General features: G+C 39.2%; 1 protein-coding gene across 2 annotated transcripts in view; it reads left to right on the forward strand.

The window, feature by feature from the left end:
- Positions 1-395: 395 nt before the first annotated feature.
- The window catches only part of AGTR1 (angiotensin II receptor type 1), a 31,307-nt gene continuing 14,417 nt past the window's right edge, over positions 396-17,285 (forward strand). The window contains exons 1-2 of one of the 2 annotated variants that reach the window (XM_054835679.1): positions 396-525; positions 5,195-5,313. The gene's annotated coding sequence lies outside the window, so the exon portion shown is untranslated. The remainder of the gene's footprint in view (positions 526-5,194; positions 5,314-17,285) is intronic. The other variant, XM_054835680.1, reaches the window with a different exon arrangement.

A 17,285-nucleotide genomic window follows, 5' to 3' on the forward strand; every position in this document is an offset into this window, starting at 1 on the left:
GGCGTCCCACGCCCATCCCTCGCACTACCCACGCAGCCTGCGCCGCGCTGGCAGTCACCCACCCCGAAGTATCCACAAGTCCCTGGGCGCTGGCTCTACACTGCGATGCCCAGCGCCGGGAGACACCCGTCCTGCCCATCACCCCGCCTTGGGCACCCCCTCGCTGCCGGCGAAGCGATGCGGACCGGCCGCTTCAGCACCCGCAGCGGGCGGGGAGTGCTCTGCCTGCGGGCGTGCCAGCGGACGGGGAGGGGGGGGGAATCTATAGGAAAGGGGGGAGAAGTGGGAGGGAAACGGGTCAGAAGGGTCTGTCCCGGGAGATGGGTGGGGAGAGACAGCGGGCGAGCTGGGCTGTGCCGCAACGCCCCTCGCTATAAATCCGCCGCGCAGCGGAACGGCCGGGAAGGGAGAGTGCGCAGAGCCCAGCCCAGGCGAGCACAGTGCCAGCGCCGGCGGGGCTGAGCCGCCCGCCCCAGCCGGGTTGCGGCCGCTCCTCGCCCCGAGGCCGGCCCTCCGCGGAGCCAGGTAAGGCGCGTCCCTCCGGCGGCCCCTGCGCGCCCGCCGCCGGCTCTGCCGCTGGAGCCCAGCCGGCAGCCTGCCGTCGTGCCGCTTCTCACCGACACCTCGTCGGGAACACGCTGCCTGGCCCCGGGGGAAGGGAGGTGTTTGTGGTGTCCGATACTTTGTTTAGATGAAGTTGGCAGAGGAAGTCTCAGTTCCGGACAAGACGCAGGGACAGAAGCCCTGTGCCCCGGCTTTGCCCTTCAAGGCCCACTCGCTAAGCCCCCACCACACAATTATTTTGGATGGCGAAATGTCCCACAGGCTCACGGCCATGCCCTGTAAAGCAAGGGCACCCTTTGACAGAACGCACAGCACTCAGAGCAGTAACACTTTCTCACCGTTAAGGCTTTTCCCAACAGGCTACAAGAGGCAGCCCTCTTAGCTCTAGTCTAGAATAGATGAGCATTTGAAATTGAATAATTTTATATATATTATTCAAAAATCACTAAAGGCAGTGCTGATGATTTTTGAGACCTGTGCAAATGCTTCTGGGTTTCAGTCTAACAAGCAATACAACTTCCGCCAGTTAGCAACTGGTATTGGTTTCATCAAAACTGTGTAGCATACACTCTCCATAACCAGACTTATCCCTTTTCTATAGAAAAAAAAAAATGGAGTGATGTGCAACTAGAGATTAAGTTGTAGTTAGTAGAAGTTAAAATGCCTTTTGTGGGGGGTTTTTGGGGTTTTTTTTTCCTGGCATCGGCCAACTTCTAAACTTAGCTTGGCCTCTTAGAAATGAAACTGGACTAGAATTCTTCGACATGTTCAGGTGAAATCCTGTAACATATTTACTGTCCTCCCACTCTCCATACATTAAAACACTTAAAATGTTATCAGTTATTTACAGGCACATAAGCCCTATATTTTTCCAAGAAAGTCAGCTAGCACATTGGTAACTAAGTCAAATCAGATCACACTATGTACAAGCAATAAATTTGCAGGATTCCGTTACACCCATTTTTATCTTTCTGCAAATCCACTAGAATTAAAGAGATGTATGGCAATAAGCAACAGCAGGATTCTGTCCTGAGCGTGCTACAGTTCACTGTAAATTTCCGTCACTTCCAGAAGTAGCAGTACTTGTTTTGATTGTGTTACGTTGCATAGCGTGGGGCAGGATGGTAAGTGAGCTTAGTAAAAATCACAAGCCCCAAAAAGGAACAAGGGTAAAGAGGGGTTTTTGTTTGGGGCAGGAATCTTCTCTTTTCACTTGCATGAACCCACACTGCTAACATGATTAGATTTTTGCCTGAATAGGAGGATTGAGTATGGCCTGAAGCAGGTAATTACCATGGTGATGTAGAAAGTCTCTTTTAGCTCTGTTTTAGTGTCAGACAGATGTTTCACAGTCCTGACTATGGCAGTCCATTTTTGTTGCCACCATAATCTTTTAAATTACAGCATCTTTCAAAAATATGATGAAATACCTACAAATTAAGCTTTCACTCATGTATTAAGAATTTTAACTATATGCCTTTCCAGCAGAAACATGGTATTTCTGTACTCTTTTCCTCTCTACAACTTGAACTACATAGCAGAGAAAAATCAGTTACATCTATAAAGTACTTCCTAGCTTATGTTGCTAAGCTGAGAAAGCAAAGTGATCCTGTACAATTAAGAGAAGTCATGTTTATCATTAAATTTGAATATAGTTGGTTTCATTCTCCCCTTACTTTTCTGAAGGTAGTAGATGGAAACAGAGTTAATTCTTACACTGGAGGAGAACCGACCCATGGAGTGGTGTGAGATGTCCTACCTCTTGCTTGTGAGCAGTACCTTGCTTGGGCTGGACAGCATGTGCAAACTGCACCTAGAAGTTACTGGTTTGAACGGCAGTAAATACCAGCCTGAAATGCCAGTATCCACAGCACAACAGAAGTGAGGAGTGCTGCCTTTCAGTTTAAAGTCTCACAACTCCACAACCTGCTTTTTACAGTCCGCTTAGAACAAGAAGATGCATGATTTATATTTGTGTTACCCACTGAATGAATATTATCATTAATTTATTAAATGATCTCAAAATTTATCTCATTTCTTTTTGCTATTTGTAGTACTATAAAAACAGAGGCAGACACAGAACATAAACATGGTGATTTAGTTACACTTTCTAGAATAATTCTGTTGAAACATGTGGACTGGGTTTGCAGACATGGAGATGTGTTGGAGTTAATTTCCCATTAAAAATTTATTTCAGATAATGGGCACTCGCTACATTTTCCTACACTCTTAAGTTTTCTGCACTGTGGTAATTTTATACTCTGTGTTTGTTAAAGGAGTACATTTAGGTAGTCCTTTTCTCTGGCACTGCCTGTGGTTCCTTACTATGGCTCCAGTAATTAATATGGTAACTTAAAGTTACATAAACTACAAACTCTGATTATACTGTCCTAGTTAAACTCTTGTTTATGCAAAAGTATATTATTAGTTGAAAATGTTTTAAGCAGTCACAAATTACTCCCAATTTGCTCACTACCTCTCCTTTTTCTTTGGACCTTCTTGAGGTCCAGAAGCTACTAGTGCCACCAGGAGTATTCATAATCTCTCCTGTGGCTATTATTGCACAAATTTTAGACCGTTAATCACACCGTGAAAAGCATCCAGTTGTTCCTGAATGGTTGGCATGTATCTGTGTTCCCCACACTTCAAGTCTGCTTTTCTGCCTTGGTGAGTTCATAAAAGGTCACATTCTGTCTTGGCTTGGATAGAAAACATAGTATTTCATTAAAATAATGCATAAATATCCATGTCTGACTCACATTATATGGTTAATCTTGTGCTTTTTTTAGCTGAATTTAATGGTTATCTTCCAGGAGACACCTCAATAAGAGGAGAAATAGACTAAAATTTAATTTGAATGTGTTATACCTAAAGCTGAGTTGGGGAAATGGGTTATCAAGATTTATCAGCATATGAATAGATCTGCTTGGGCAGTACGTTAGATCTGCTGAAGAAAGTGGCCAAATGGCTAAGTCAGGGGAAGGGAGGTGGACAGCAAAGCAAAATAAACCCTTTAGTTATTTCTGACAGTGTTACTGGCAGGAATCTCTCTCCAGAAAGAGAAGTATAAATCTCAGAATCCCTTCAGAGTTGCAAGCATGGTAAGATTTACTGCTGGAAGGACTGGGTCAGGGTATAGCCTGGCCACTACAGGCTCATGGCAGTCTGCTTGTGTTGTAGGCTCTGTTGCATGTGTAGCTAAATCTCTAGCCTTTGGGTAATCTTGTTTTAGTTCGCAAGCCTTATCTAGCTTACTGCTGCTGTTTATGCCTCGTGCTCTCAGTTGTGCAACAATTCCATCAGAAGTGCTGTGACACAGATATTGTGTTCTACCATATGTTCCTCTCAAATATTAACAATTTTTCAGTTCTGATTTTTGGACAGTTCATCCTAAGGGAGGCTATGGTATTTTTAAGAAGTCAGCCTCTACATTGTTAGGATCAGGTTTGAGAACCTAGGTAAGATAAAATTGCAGAGTGTCACAAAGAGAAATTTTTAGAAGTCTCGTGGAATTCTGAAAACAAAATAGAAAATGTGGATCACTTATGAAGAGAGGGGAAAGTGGAGGGAAGACTTATTTTGTTCTTTTCACTATTGGATTAGTTTCCACCATGCTAACAGGAATAAACAGGTTGCTATTGCTGAGAATTGAACCTCAGCTACTTGTCTGGAATTAAAATTTGATGCAAAGTTAAAATTTTGGCATGTATACACAAGGTGAGTTCAAATACTTTGGAGAGTTTTGAGTAGGTGGCAACATAATTTACTCTTAGAGCTTGAAGGTGTATAGACCTCATGCATGAGGCCCAATCACTGCAGATCAGAAAGGCTCCAGTGGAGCTGTTTTCTTATATGCAGCCACTATTGTACAGAAAGTTACTAATAACAGTATCATTTTATGTCTCCTCCTTCTGGTCCTAAAAACTCTGCAGTGAAAAGGAAACCAGTAAGCTTTTACTAACCACAATATTTCTTTTAGTTCCCTTTCCATCAACAAATTTGTCTCAAGATCACATTTGCCAATAGACAGTCATTGTACTTGGAGCACTCATACCATGTTCTATACCATCTTCTAAAACTTATCCTTTGCCAAAAAAAGAAACAATAATTGACATATGTAGCCTAGAAGAATCTGTGTAATTTTTTAACATTTTAGGGAATTTAACAAATCTGACAAACCAAGGGATTTATGATACTTCTACTTGAATTTACCTCAGCTGTAACGAACAAATGAAAAGAAGTTATCTTGTCTAAGTCATAACAGCTGTGATTGTTTGAGACAAAGCACATATGAAATAGAATGGCTGGTCTAATCACTTATGGCCTTTTCTTCAGATAAAAGATAGATTATACTAAAATTACTTTGAGCTTTCAAGTGAATTGCAACTAAGGGTAGGAAAATATCATACTCCAAATGGCGTGCTGTTAGTATTCTGTGATGCACCATCATCTGAAAGAACTACAAATTTTGGGCCGTCAGGTGTCTTTTACAATTTTCATTCCATTTGGGTTTTGTTTGATATCAAAACTGTCCAGGTATCCGCTATATAACAACACTAGCTAGAATGCTTGGTTACTATTTGTGGTGTTTATCTGCTTTTATTGTAGTTGAGTAGCATTTCTCTTATAGGCACAGAAAATGGGTAATAACTGAAGATGACCTCACAGCAGGAAAGTGAGATCAGATTGGCAATGCATCAGTGAGTGGCATGATTGAAGACAAGACAAAAAGCAGGCTACAGCAAAAAGGTAACTGGCAATATCTAAAGAAACTGGTACTGAATTTGGGCAAGGTCAATATTTAGACAGTATTTCACTGTTTGAGGTGAAAGCTGTAATTAGAGTTATGGCCAGAACAAAGAATGATTTAACCAAACGCCTCATTTCAGCTAATTCACCTATTCCTTTCTTTTCTTCTAGGTCATACAAGTTTGTCAGTTACTGATAGGTTGTTGGCTAGTGGAATTTAGTAATCAGTAGATGAAATATAGGAACAGAAATAGAAAATAAAACGGCATTCTTGAATCCCCTCAGTTTTCTGAAAATTGGGATACACTCAATGAGAGTACTGTGCCTCAGCATTTCTAGCTCAGAGGGACCCATGCAAATAGTAAAACATTCCAGAAAACCACTGAACAGCTGTACTTTTATGTTGGGGGGCTTACGCAAGGGAGAAAAATGCACTAGTTGACTTCCCTAAACAGTGTTCTGTTGGCAGTTATCCTCCACTTAACCCTGCTTTAGCATCATCACAGCCTAACCCGACCCTTTGCTTGCAGGGGGCAGCACATGATGTACAAAGTTGCAGCCTGAACTTGTTTATTGAGGAACCATGCATGCCCCTCCTGACCTGAGTTTATAGGATGTATGTTGCCTTTTCATCTTTTTCTCTATAAATTCCTATTGGTTTTCATCTTTTCTCCTATCACCTCTCATTCTTGTTACCCAAGCCTAAAAGTTTATACAATTTTATGTCCCCCCTGCAAGAGGTACATTGAGCCCAAGAGTTAGTGTGCTACCATGCAATTCCTGGCAGTTGCTCAGGATTTCCTCCCTCCTCAGGTTCTTTGCTTAACGTACAACAATCAGACATAGAAAGCATGGGGCAGGAATCAACATCTGTTTTCAAAGAGGGACTCTTACTCTACTGTTAAACTTCTGTCTTAGTTTTCTTCTTGATTTTGTTATAAGCAGCTTACCATGATAAGACAATTACAGATTTTCTTTTTCTTAAATCAGGCTTTATTTCAGGTAAAAGATATTTCTTTACCCATGTGCTTCCTAAAAAAAGCACTTCAAAGGAAAAGGGTTCAGAAATATTTTGCCTTTAAATACATTTTATGATGGTGTTCCATGTTCTTAAACATACCATCAAAAAAAGCCATGTCAGTACAGGACAGCCACACATCCAAGCATTTGCTCAGCTCAATTGGTAATTTTCCTAGCACTAAGGTAAAGCTCATGTGGCACCTTTTGGAGGGCACAGTGCTACCCTTTCCTAGCATCTGTGCTGTTACGTTTGCTTGAGAACCTAGACTGCACTTTGTTGAGGATGCACTGAGTCACAGCATCACAGCTCAGCTCCCACTCTGGCTGTAACAGCCTCCTTTGTTTTGCTACCTCTGTTGCTGGTACTCAGTACCCACAAGGAATGTCTCAGCCAGGACAGTAAAGAGAATTCACTAATGAGTTTTATTTTCAAAATAGAGCAATAAATTTTACTTTAAAAAAACAGGAAACAAGCTGTACGAATTTGGCAGAACATCTATTTTGGTATCATTCTATTAAGCGTGCTGCCTTCCAGACAAAGCACTAAGGATCACCGTATCTTCGGTTTTTTCATGGGTGATAATACCTTTCACGCTGACATGCATTATGGTGTGTGTATTTGACCTTTCATTCTCTTGGATTAACCCCTTAGCACCTCACTAGTCCAATTGACTTGTACAGAAATCACAGATACATTGCTTTTCTTTATATTTGGCTACTCAGATTTTCTTCTAGTCCTCATAATGATCTGCCCTTAACAGGAGTTTTGTGCAAGTGAAAGCACAATTGGGCCTCTGTTTTCTGTGTTATGCTTGCTGAAAGTTACAGTGATACTAACTTCTCTTGGGCTTAGCTGCATTACCATTTTAAAAGATTTTTTTTGCTCTGAATAAACTCTTGTACTTTACCAGTTACTCATACTGTTTTCTTTCCTTTCTGCCTGTGGTTCCCTTTTTCTGACCCTAATGAGGTATTCATTAGGAAGCCTCCATGCTGATCCTTTCCTTTTAATCTTTTAACTTTTCCCTCCAGGCTGTTCCTAACATTCTCATTTAAGGAAAAGTCTTTTCTGAGGAGTATTGCCATTGTGTGATATTTTCCCACTGTAAGGATATCTAAATTAATTATATAAAAGAAAAGTAATCAAATGTCTCAAATCAGACACAGTGAACCAAATCCTATTATATATTGCTCAATTATGACACATGGAAGACAAAGCTTCCTCTGAACAAAGGTGTTGAAATCTAACGTCCATTTCCTTGCACAGAAATCTCCATAACATTTGCTTTTCCTTCTCCAGAAAGGCAAACACTATTTTTCAGCACGAAGGCAAAATTTAAAAAGTGCAATGTGAGGTTTGTTTTCCTAGGCGCCATAACACTTTGAGTAGTAGGAAGTTATGTGGAAATCACTAGCCATGGTATTGGAAGTGTAGTGATAAAACTTCCACATTCGTTGCTTTAGTTCACATGACAGATACTTGAGTGATATTCAGTGCTATGCCTGTGTCCACATAGACATGCTGCATCTGCATGTGTGCTTGTTTTTCAGTTAATTTTTTCATTAGTCAAAGCAAAAGCTTCTATCAGTCACTTTAACCACATTGGTGATAGGTAAGAAACAGGGATGTGATTTGTTAGAGGTTTTTAGAGAGGGCAAGTCTTTTTAGGTAAAAATGTGCAACATGAACTACTCAGCCAAGCCATCTAATTTCCATTAGAATAGAAAGTGGAACACCTCTGTTTGACAGAGGTCTCTCAGTCTCCGGAGTAGAAGCGGAGAATTTTAAGGGTTTCTTTTCTCTCCCACTTTCTGACAGATTAGCCATTGTTGCAGATGAAGATAACTGTATTGCCCTGCACAATGCATTTCTGAAGCTTGTTATTCATTAATTTACACTTGCCTTCTATTTTTGTGGGGGTGGGTGACTAAAAGAGCACATCCTGGAGAAGGGACTGCGTGTTAGGCCTGTAGAGCCATTACATGTGTCATGGCTCCACCTTGGTGACTTAGCTTAATGGCAGGAAAATGAGGATTAATGCAGAGGTAGGGCCTCACAAACATCAGAATTTGACATGCTTGGAAACAGTGTTACTGATTTGCTGCATGACTTACAGCAAATCTATGTACATAAGCTCTCTTGTAGCACCTTTCTTACTGTTTTACAAGAAAGTACAGAAAGGCAGTTCCTTATACCAAAAAAGTAGAGGTAACGTTCATTGCTTGTCATGTTATTGTCTCGCTTTTAACTAAGGAAAGTTGTTCAGGAGCTTAAGCTGCGTAATGTTCATTTTTGCCTCTGCATCTTCTGGCTTAGCAGAAAAGTAAATGACTGTAGGAGAGTAGGCAAATGGCACCATGGTCTCTGAATAAACTGCCAGGACAGAGCAAGGAAATGTCTCTTTGGACTAACTTGAAATTCCACAAAGTCTTATCAACTCCCATCTTTGTCTACAAGGTTATTAGCTGTGTCCCCTACCCTTCTTCCCACAAACACCTTTGCCTAGAGGAAGCAACAGAAACCTAATTAAAACATCACTTTCAGCAGTTTTATACTAGTAACACCACTGATTGAATTGGGTCTTTCACAGTAAAGCTGTAAAATAGAAAAAGACAGAACTTGCACCTAGATTCACAAAAAAAACTTTTCTCCCAGAAGTAGGTGATTTTGTTTGTGAAGAAATAATTGCAGCATTGGCCTTTCCATTCCAGGTTCTATTGCAATCTCTGCCAGTGACAGAGAGGATTCTGACAATGATTGCATATTGCTGTGGGCGTGTCACTCTTATTAACCATTTTAGAACATTATCATTTGTAATTTAGATGCATGAAATCCCATTTTCTGCTAAATTGTCAACAACCACTAATATAAGCAAGAGTTTGAACTTACGTAAATTTTACCTGTTTTTACCCAGAGGCTGGTAAGCATATACTTACTGACCTCACTCAGTATCTGGACTTCTACAGAGTAGATTGTAATACCCTTCCTACAGCCAGTCCTTACCTGGCTATACTGAAATTTTCTTTTCTTATTTTTGTCTGCCTCCCCATTATTACCCATATTTTCCATCCTTTAGTGACACATGTTATTTTGGCATTTTAGCATTCTTAATAGAATGAGAGACATTTTATCCTTTACCACATTTTTCTTTCCCTGGACCAAAAAGCACAAGGGACCCAGGTTTCACAACACAATGCATTTCACTTTACACTCATTATGTTGCAGTACAGCTACCTGTAACAAACTAAAAGATATAACCATTTACCTTTGTCATTGGCTCATCTCAATTAATAAAAGCCAAGAGTGCAGAGGAACTTCATGATGGGAGGCAGGAGAGTCTAGAGGAGAACTGAACTGTGTACCTGTCACTTCCTCACAGCTGCCTGTGGAAGTAGCACCATGTCCCTGTAGAAGAAGGACCTGTGCTGCAGAAATTGCTCTGGCCAACAGCTGTTTGTGCAGTAATGCACACTTATAATATTTTAGGCTTCAAATTAAAATACAACGTGTTAGAGTTTTATATGCTGCAAAAACTGTGAGGAAGAGCCAATACATACACGTGTCCTCTCATATGCTGGAGTCAGTAACAGAGTAACAGTTTGTGAGGAAGGAACCTTCATGAGACACTAATATTTTGCGACTCAGTTCTACAAGCCATAGTCTACATGAGTAGCTGTTACTCCCAAGGTCCCAAAACATTACTTACACCATAACTGTGATCATCAAATGGTAAATCCCAGAATGCAAATAATAACCTATAAAGAGGCAAAGATTTCCTTCAACTCCCAAAAGAGAGATTTGTGTACCACTCCTGAGGTTACTAACCTCTCACTCCTTTCTGCTGTATAAAAACAATTTCCATATGCTGTGAATTTTCATTGTGTATTTTAACAAAAGAGGGGCTAGCTCTTCTTTTCTACCAACGCTGGTGCATACAAGTTGTTAAAACCTTTCTGTTTGGACTCCTTAGCGAAGTCCAGCCGCCTTTCCTTTACCCATCCAAACGTTTCTGTCTACATCTTCCACATTGCCCATGCCTTTAATATCATGCTGCTTTGAAAAGTCACTATTCACGCAACACCAAAAGAGCAACAATCTGCATGCGAGATTTCCGGCATTTGCCTGACCTTGTGCGTAGTGACTTCAGTCAGAGTTGCATCATTCTCTCCAGTGGGGGTAGGTTTCCCAAAGCTTGGCCGAGTTTCACGAGCTTTGGAAAATCTACATGGTAAAAGCACACGGTAACTATGTGCTTTGCTAAGTTAGCAAAAGCAACTTCCTTACAACAGTCTTTGCCTTTTGCAGCAGCACTCTAAAGCATCATCCTTTCAGGTATTTTAGGTAACAAATGCATAATTCCTGCTACACGATCTTTGATATTTATAGACTCCACATTCTTCTGTATTCAAGAAGTTGTAAAGATAAAGAGCTCCCAGTGGGCATAGTGTGCCACAAAAGACTAGCCCCTGCATTGCTACAAGGCAAGTTTCTTGATGCCTCAGTGAAACTAAAGAAAGAACAAGTGGCTGATGTACAGACAAGTCAGCTGGTTTAAACACAGAATGCCAATAGGAGGAGGAATCCAGAAAACTTGCCTTTCATTGAGCACTGGAGATGATCTCGGTTTGATAATCATATTGACACCTTTTCAGTAGTTTTGAATTTCAAAATGGGCATTAAAAAACCCTCAAGATCGTCAGTTCTATAAAGATTCTTTACGTGCAAGTACTGTTTCTTACTGTCAGAGCCAGTTCTGGCCTCAGCAATTCTTGGCACAATTGGGACCTCCATGTTGCATCTAGAGCTGAAACTATTGGCTTTATAAATTCATATATTGTTAAAAATCAGCAAAGCAACAAGCTCTTTGCCTAGATGTCTCTCCTTGCTGCTCAGAACATTGTCTCTTCCTTGAACAGCAGTAGAGGAGAAAGCCTCTGTCTTGCATTCACAGCAATTGGTGGAAGTAGCCTTTATTCCCCCAGAAAGGCCACTCTCCAGGTGATAGCTACCTTCTGCTGGACCAGTGAAACCATTGACTAATACTGCGAAGATCTGCACAGTGAAACTAAGAACTCCTTCAGTGTTGAATGCACAAAGACATTCATTCCAGCAAGAAATAAGAATGACTAGAGACCAATGATACTCAAAACAGCATGGAAAATGTAACTCCTTATTAAGCTCTACATGCTTGAAAACATGGTAATATAACACAGTATTTCTCCTACAAGCAGGGAAGAAAGAACAGTTGCTGTTATTGCTATTTTTGTATACTTATGAAGGTACCCACAAGCTTCAGTGAAGAACACCACATAACCTTAAAGACAGATTAATAGGTATATGAAATATCCAGTAAGTCAAATTGGTATTTTATACAGGATCTGAAAGGAGATAATATACCCCGTGCATTGTAGCTGATCTCTGTTCTGTTAGAAGGCATGCTAAGGGCTTTCAGCAGTGCTTTTTATTTCAGTAAGGTTTGTTCCCTCTCTTGCCTGTCCGCAGCCTTAATACAAGGCTGAAATATATGTCAGGATCAAGCCCAGAATCAATGTAAATTCCCTTAAACCTCAGGTTGGAGGAGTTCACAGTAGAAGCTTATGGTTCATTCCATATGGAAATAATGGTCCCGATAGAAATTTTAGGTGTGTGGTTAGGTATCTGGAAGCTACATTAGTGTAGGATGTGCGCTGTTGTGTAATTAGAAAAAGAATACTTCAAAACTTCTTATTCCATGGAACTAAGCTATCAGAATAGAAACTTAAAATTCATCAAATGATTTCACTCTCACTTAACAAACCTGAATTTGATTTCTATCTTTTATTAAAAATGATCACATGGGGCACACTATATTTTATATAGGCAATTCCAGCTGCAATAAAGGAAATGTGTTAATCCGTTCGTTTACTATCACTCAGAGAAAGTAACTGTGCAGCACGTAACCTTTCACAGCTCAAATTAATCTCACTTTTATTCGTTCTGGGACTTGATGGCTTAACTCTCGTTAACTATTGGCTCTTTCAGGTACTTCCAAATACCCTAAAGATACTACATAACTAGGCATCAAATCTGAAGTTATGAACATGCAGTAAACTGTATGTGCATAATAAAATACTACCTTACATTGTGTTGCCCTTCAAAAATCTTTTTATGTCAGTGCTGAAAACCCTAGAAATTCTAGCCCAACCTTGATCTGCAATAGATTTATTTTTTCTTTTCTGTCATTTAATGTGCAGTAAACAGCATTGTTAGCAACAGGAGGAGATGACATGTCCCTGATAAGCAGACTTTAGGTTAGTCTGCTGATTATTGATCATTTTTATCTCCTAGGAGGGTGCCAATCTGCCTTTTTGGTAAAGCTAATGGCTAGAACAGAGGTGCAAAAATCCATGCTGGATTGATGATGAAAGTTAATGCCCTCATTTCAAAATCTTAATATGTCTAAGTATCTTCAGATGCTTTTAGAAAAAGAGGCAATTCTTTACCCTGTGGTGTAAACAAGAGCAGCAACTGCCTCCTGCTATAACAATTTTTCATATTTAAAAACTAATTCAGCTATAGGTTTAATAACCTAAATAAAGAAAAGATGATCTTAATTCATGTCAAGACAGAGCAACTGAGGTGACTGGAACAAGGGGACATCACATGGAGATTCACCTTTCAGACTTCATCTCTTCTGAAGCTTAGCATTTTGATGTTTAGTTTCAGATGTACTGAACTAGAAATATTAAGCTAGAAATATATTTTTGCTTTGTTTATTTAATTATCTTTTCAATTTTAAGTTACTGCTGTGTGGATAATTTTATATTCACCTATCTTAAGGATATATAATACCTAAGACATATTAAACACTAGAGAGTTTGCAACACATTCATGCAACCTTGGTCAAAGAAAGAAAACAGAGATTGCTCTGATGGATAAATGTGAAAGAAAGAGATCAGAAAATTATGTGTAAAAATCTGAGGTATCTGGAGTATCGGGTACTCTGTCAAGCCAAAACCAGTGATCCCTAAAACCACCACCTCGCTGATCTTCCCCAAGAGATTAGATAAACACACTGCATGTTGAGAATGGTTAATCCTTCAGTGTTTTGGAGTCCAGTTCTACGTTGATTGAACCCAAGAATGTTTTTCCTCCCCTTAACAGGGGAGAGAACAAATTCACGTGTATATAGAGGAAAATCTCCCAGGAAACAATGTTTACTTTTAAACCTAAACCTGGAGGATCTGAAAAATGAAACCTATAAACTAAAATACTGAAACTTACTCTCAGCTGAAAAATTGTTGGCTAACTATGAGTGCTCTGTGGATCAATCAGTTAAACTTTTGTACAAGAAAGCCCCTTTAATCATTACTATGCTAGTGTTCACTAAACCACTAAGTTCTAGTGAGGCTGAGAAACTCTGGAAGTTGAGCAATCCTTCCTAGGCACTAACATCTGCAAGTAAAATTTTATAGAAATATATACATCAGAATTTCCCAACTTCTGGAAAAAAAACATACTTGAGGAAGGAATTGGTAGAGTTAACTTTGACCAAAGAGCTAAGAAGCATGGAGATATTTCCAGTGTTTCTTGACTCTGTAAGTACAAGAGCATATGCAAAAGCTAGTCCAAACTTTCACTGCTGCTGCAACTGCTAGATTTGTAACTGCGACATCATTACACTGTAGGCTGTTAAAAAAAGCATACAGAAAAATTGTGACATATTACACTGTAGTATTATTAAGCATTTAATGTCCAAAAAAGGTACTTGGAAGATTTTATTCATCACTCCACAGCCCCGTAGTGTTTTACAGATGGTCTTTCACTTATGCCAATTTTTGCCACATCCATTTCTAACACAAAGTCCTTGAGTGTGCAAATGACAGATTAGTTTTCTTTATTCTGCATTTTAAATCTGTCCAACTGCTTGTTAGTTTACTATCTGTAGATGTCACTTGTATTGTCTCTAAATGCTCCTATTTTTAGCAGCTTCCAGATATAAATGTCATATGCTTGTACCAAAACATCCCTTAAGTGCATAGAGATACACTGACACTGTATAACCCATTTGACATAAATATAGGACAAGACACTGATCATGTCTACTTATCTGGCACAAGACAATATAGTTAATATCAATTTTTTGATTCTACTTTGCGCGTCTACTATAAAATAAATGTCACCATAACACTAACAACTTTTCTTCTCTATCTGGATTGAAAGCTGTTTGCCCGTACTAGCGTTAGAGAACTACTTAGGTAAATAGTTTGAAACAGAGTAAAATTATCATGCACTGACACTGTCCAAAGGAGTAATGCCAAACTCAGGTGTATTAGTAAAAGGGAGGAGGGGGGCACTCTAAAAAGTGTACAGATGCTTAAATTTTCAAATTGTTAAGTTGTTTACAATTCATGAAATATATACAGCACTTGAGGTCTAAAAATCACCATTTGGATAACAAAAAAATGTGTAGGATCATGTTGCCTTTCAATTTCCAAACATCCTTTAAATCATATAAAAAAAATTAAAAATAGTCCTGAAGTGGCATTTTTAACAATAAGAATATCTTCCTCCAAAAAGGAAAATACATGTTTGAGTCAAGTTAACCTGGAATTACCTAGAATTACTTTCAAGAATACTCCCTGGCTGATATTTGGAAAGAGTTGTATGATTAAAAACATGCCTAGTTAGTTTTAAAATAATCTTTTAGTCTAATGAGTAGGTGTCACTATTCTTCCATCTGCATTTTTAAAGTAAACTATACTTTTCATTTCCCTTTAAAAATATTCTTCTTAATTTGGCTCAAAAATTTTAGGAAGTTTAAGATGCATATGTCTTTGAAAAAATAAAATATCAGGATTTTGTTCCATGATTTACAAGTGCAAAAATTGGACTGAAGGTTAGCAAAACCAGGAATGTACTAGAATAAAAGAAATTAGATATAAGCTAGTAGATACTAAGATAAACTTAAAATAGTTCACTCTGGTACATTTACATTACATAAATGCAGAAGTTCAATGATAGGTATTTTGCCTTATGTTTGCATCTTAAATAATCGTGAAGGAAGGGGATATTTTGAAAAATTATGGCACTGAATATAAAAGCCATTCTCTTATTTTAAAATAGGAAATACAGACCTCTAGTGGTCGAAATATATATTATACGAGTTAAACTTCAAAGCGATTTAAATGTCACTATGCTTAACTCTGGTACTTTCCTTTACATTCCCCCGCTGCCCCTTCAGAATCACCCCACCCCCCCAATTCCACTGTTCAGTCATTCAACAAGCGTTGATTTTTCCCAGAGGAAAAAGTCCTTTCATCTGTCCTTTTCTCACATAAATTTTATGACTGAAACTGAGTACAGTTGAAAGATACTTGGGAAGTGAAGGGAAAATTAATGAGAGTAGTCTATGAAAACAAACAGAAAAGAGATGTTCGTTCTTTTCAGAATAAACTATGAAGCCATCATACAGAAGGGCAGACTCTTTTGAAGTATGCTGGAGGAAATAAATACAGAGAAGGTCAGAGTACGTAAACAGTTTGCATTTACAAGGTAGCAATAACGGGTCTTCTGCTAGCAGAAAATAAGTAATAAGCAATTTCGAGTTTTGATGTTATAGAAGAACCAGATCCTAGAAGGATCACAGGCAGTTTGTTTTCCAGCTATATAGAGCTAGAACAAATGAATCAGCTTCAACTCTTGCAAGGGGAAGTCATAAAGAATCCACATACAGGTTAGAGAATTGAAAAGATAAATACTATACTCTAGAATAAAGAAAAGCAAACACCACAAAATTAACAGCAACTTCAACAGACTGGCAGTTGCTTCATGAGAGACTGACCACGAGAACAGCTATTAAATGACAACGTGCAGGCCAGTACAAGGTCCTGCAAATTCCGTTTGTTCTCCTGTCAGACCATCTCCTGATCCAAAATTGCAAAGCAACAGCCAGCTTGACAGTTACTAATATAGATCTTTTGAAGCTTGCTTGCTGTTCTTGGTGCTCATCAACAGACATACAGACTCTGTTCTGGTCTTGTACTGCCTATTGCAGTTTCATTTCAGTAATATTTTGATTTATTGTCATTTACTATGAGGTCAGATGCTGACCTCTGTGGAAGATAGTGGCAGTGATGACAGGAGGCCTATGCACATGGCGAGGCCACAATGGTTTGAATTACGCGCCTTTATTTGCTCAAGCGTTTGCATTTCTCTCGCCCTCCACAACTCACCTATCAACTCTGGACTAAAAATACTTCGGAAAGCTGTGAGTGGGGCATACAGACTGTTAGAAGGAGCAGCAGAAATAAGAGTTAGGAGAAAGGTAAGTATATAGCTTCACAGTGGTACTGCTCAGGAACTCCAGGAAAGCAGAGAAGACACTGAAGTAGGCATATGAAGAAAAATAAATTCTGTTCATTAAGGCGATGAAGATTAAAGGGGGTTGTTCTGCTGGGGGGGTGGGGGGGGGGAAGGCTGTGAAATAAAGCATGTGCAAAGTGTCATCAGTTTCTCAGCAATTGGAAGACAACAGAAGAAATTAGGAAAGGAGGTATACTAAACTCTCAAAGGAAAAAAGCTTATGCCACCAGAAATAAACAAACATAGCTAATATATTGAACATATTGTTCCAAACATTTTTCAGCCTCTCTTCTCCCTGTGCAATAATTTTATGTAAAAATAGAATGTGTCATCTTCTTAAACATGGAAATATCTTCTCAATTGTAAGAAAAGTAAATAATCCGCCTACCATCAGAAGAAAAAAAAAAACCCCTCACATTACCTAATGGTGAGGTAGCTAAACTGTGACAGGTTGGTCAGCCTAAGTTTATTTAGTCTTTGTCAAAGCAAATATCAAAACCACATTTTTTGTTTAAAAATCTGGCTTGTGACACCTGCTTACCTATTTATAGCTGATGAAGTTCTCGCAGAAAGCCACAGTCAGTGCTATCTTATCTCTCAGTAGGCA

This window comes from Grus americana, chromosome 9, assembly GCF_028858705.1.
Source record: "Grus americana isolate bGruAme1 chromosome 9, bGruAme1.mat, whole genome shotgun sequence".
NCBI lineage: Eukaryota > Metazoa > Chordata > Aves > Gruiformes > Gruidae > Grus > Grus americana.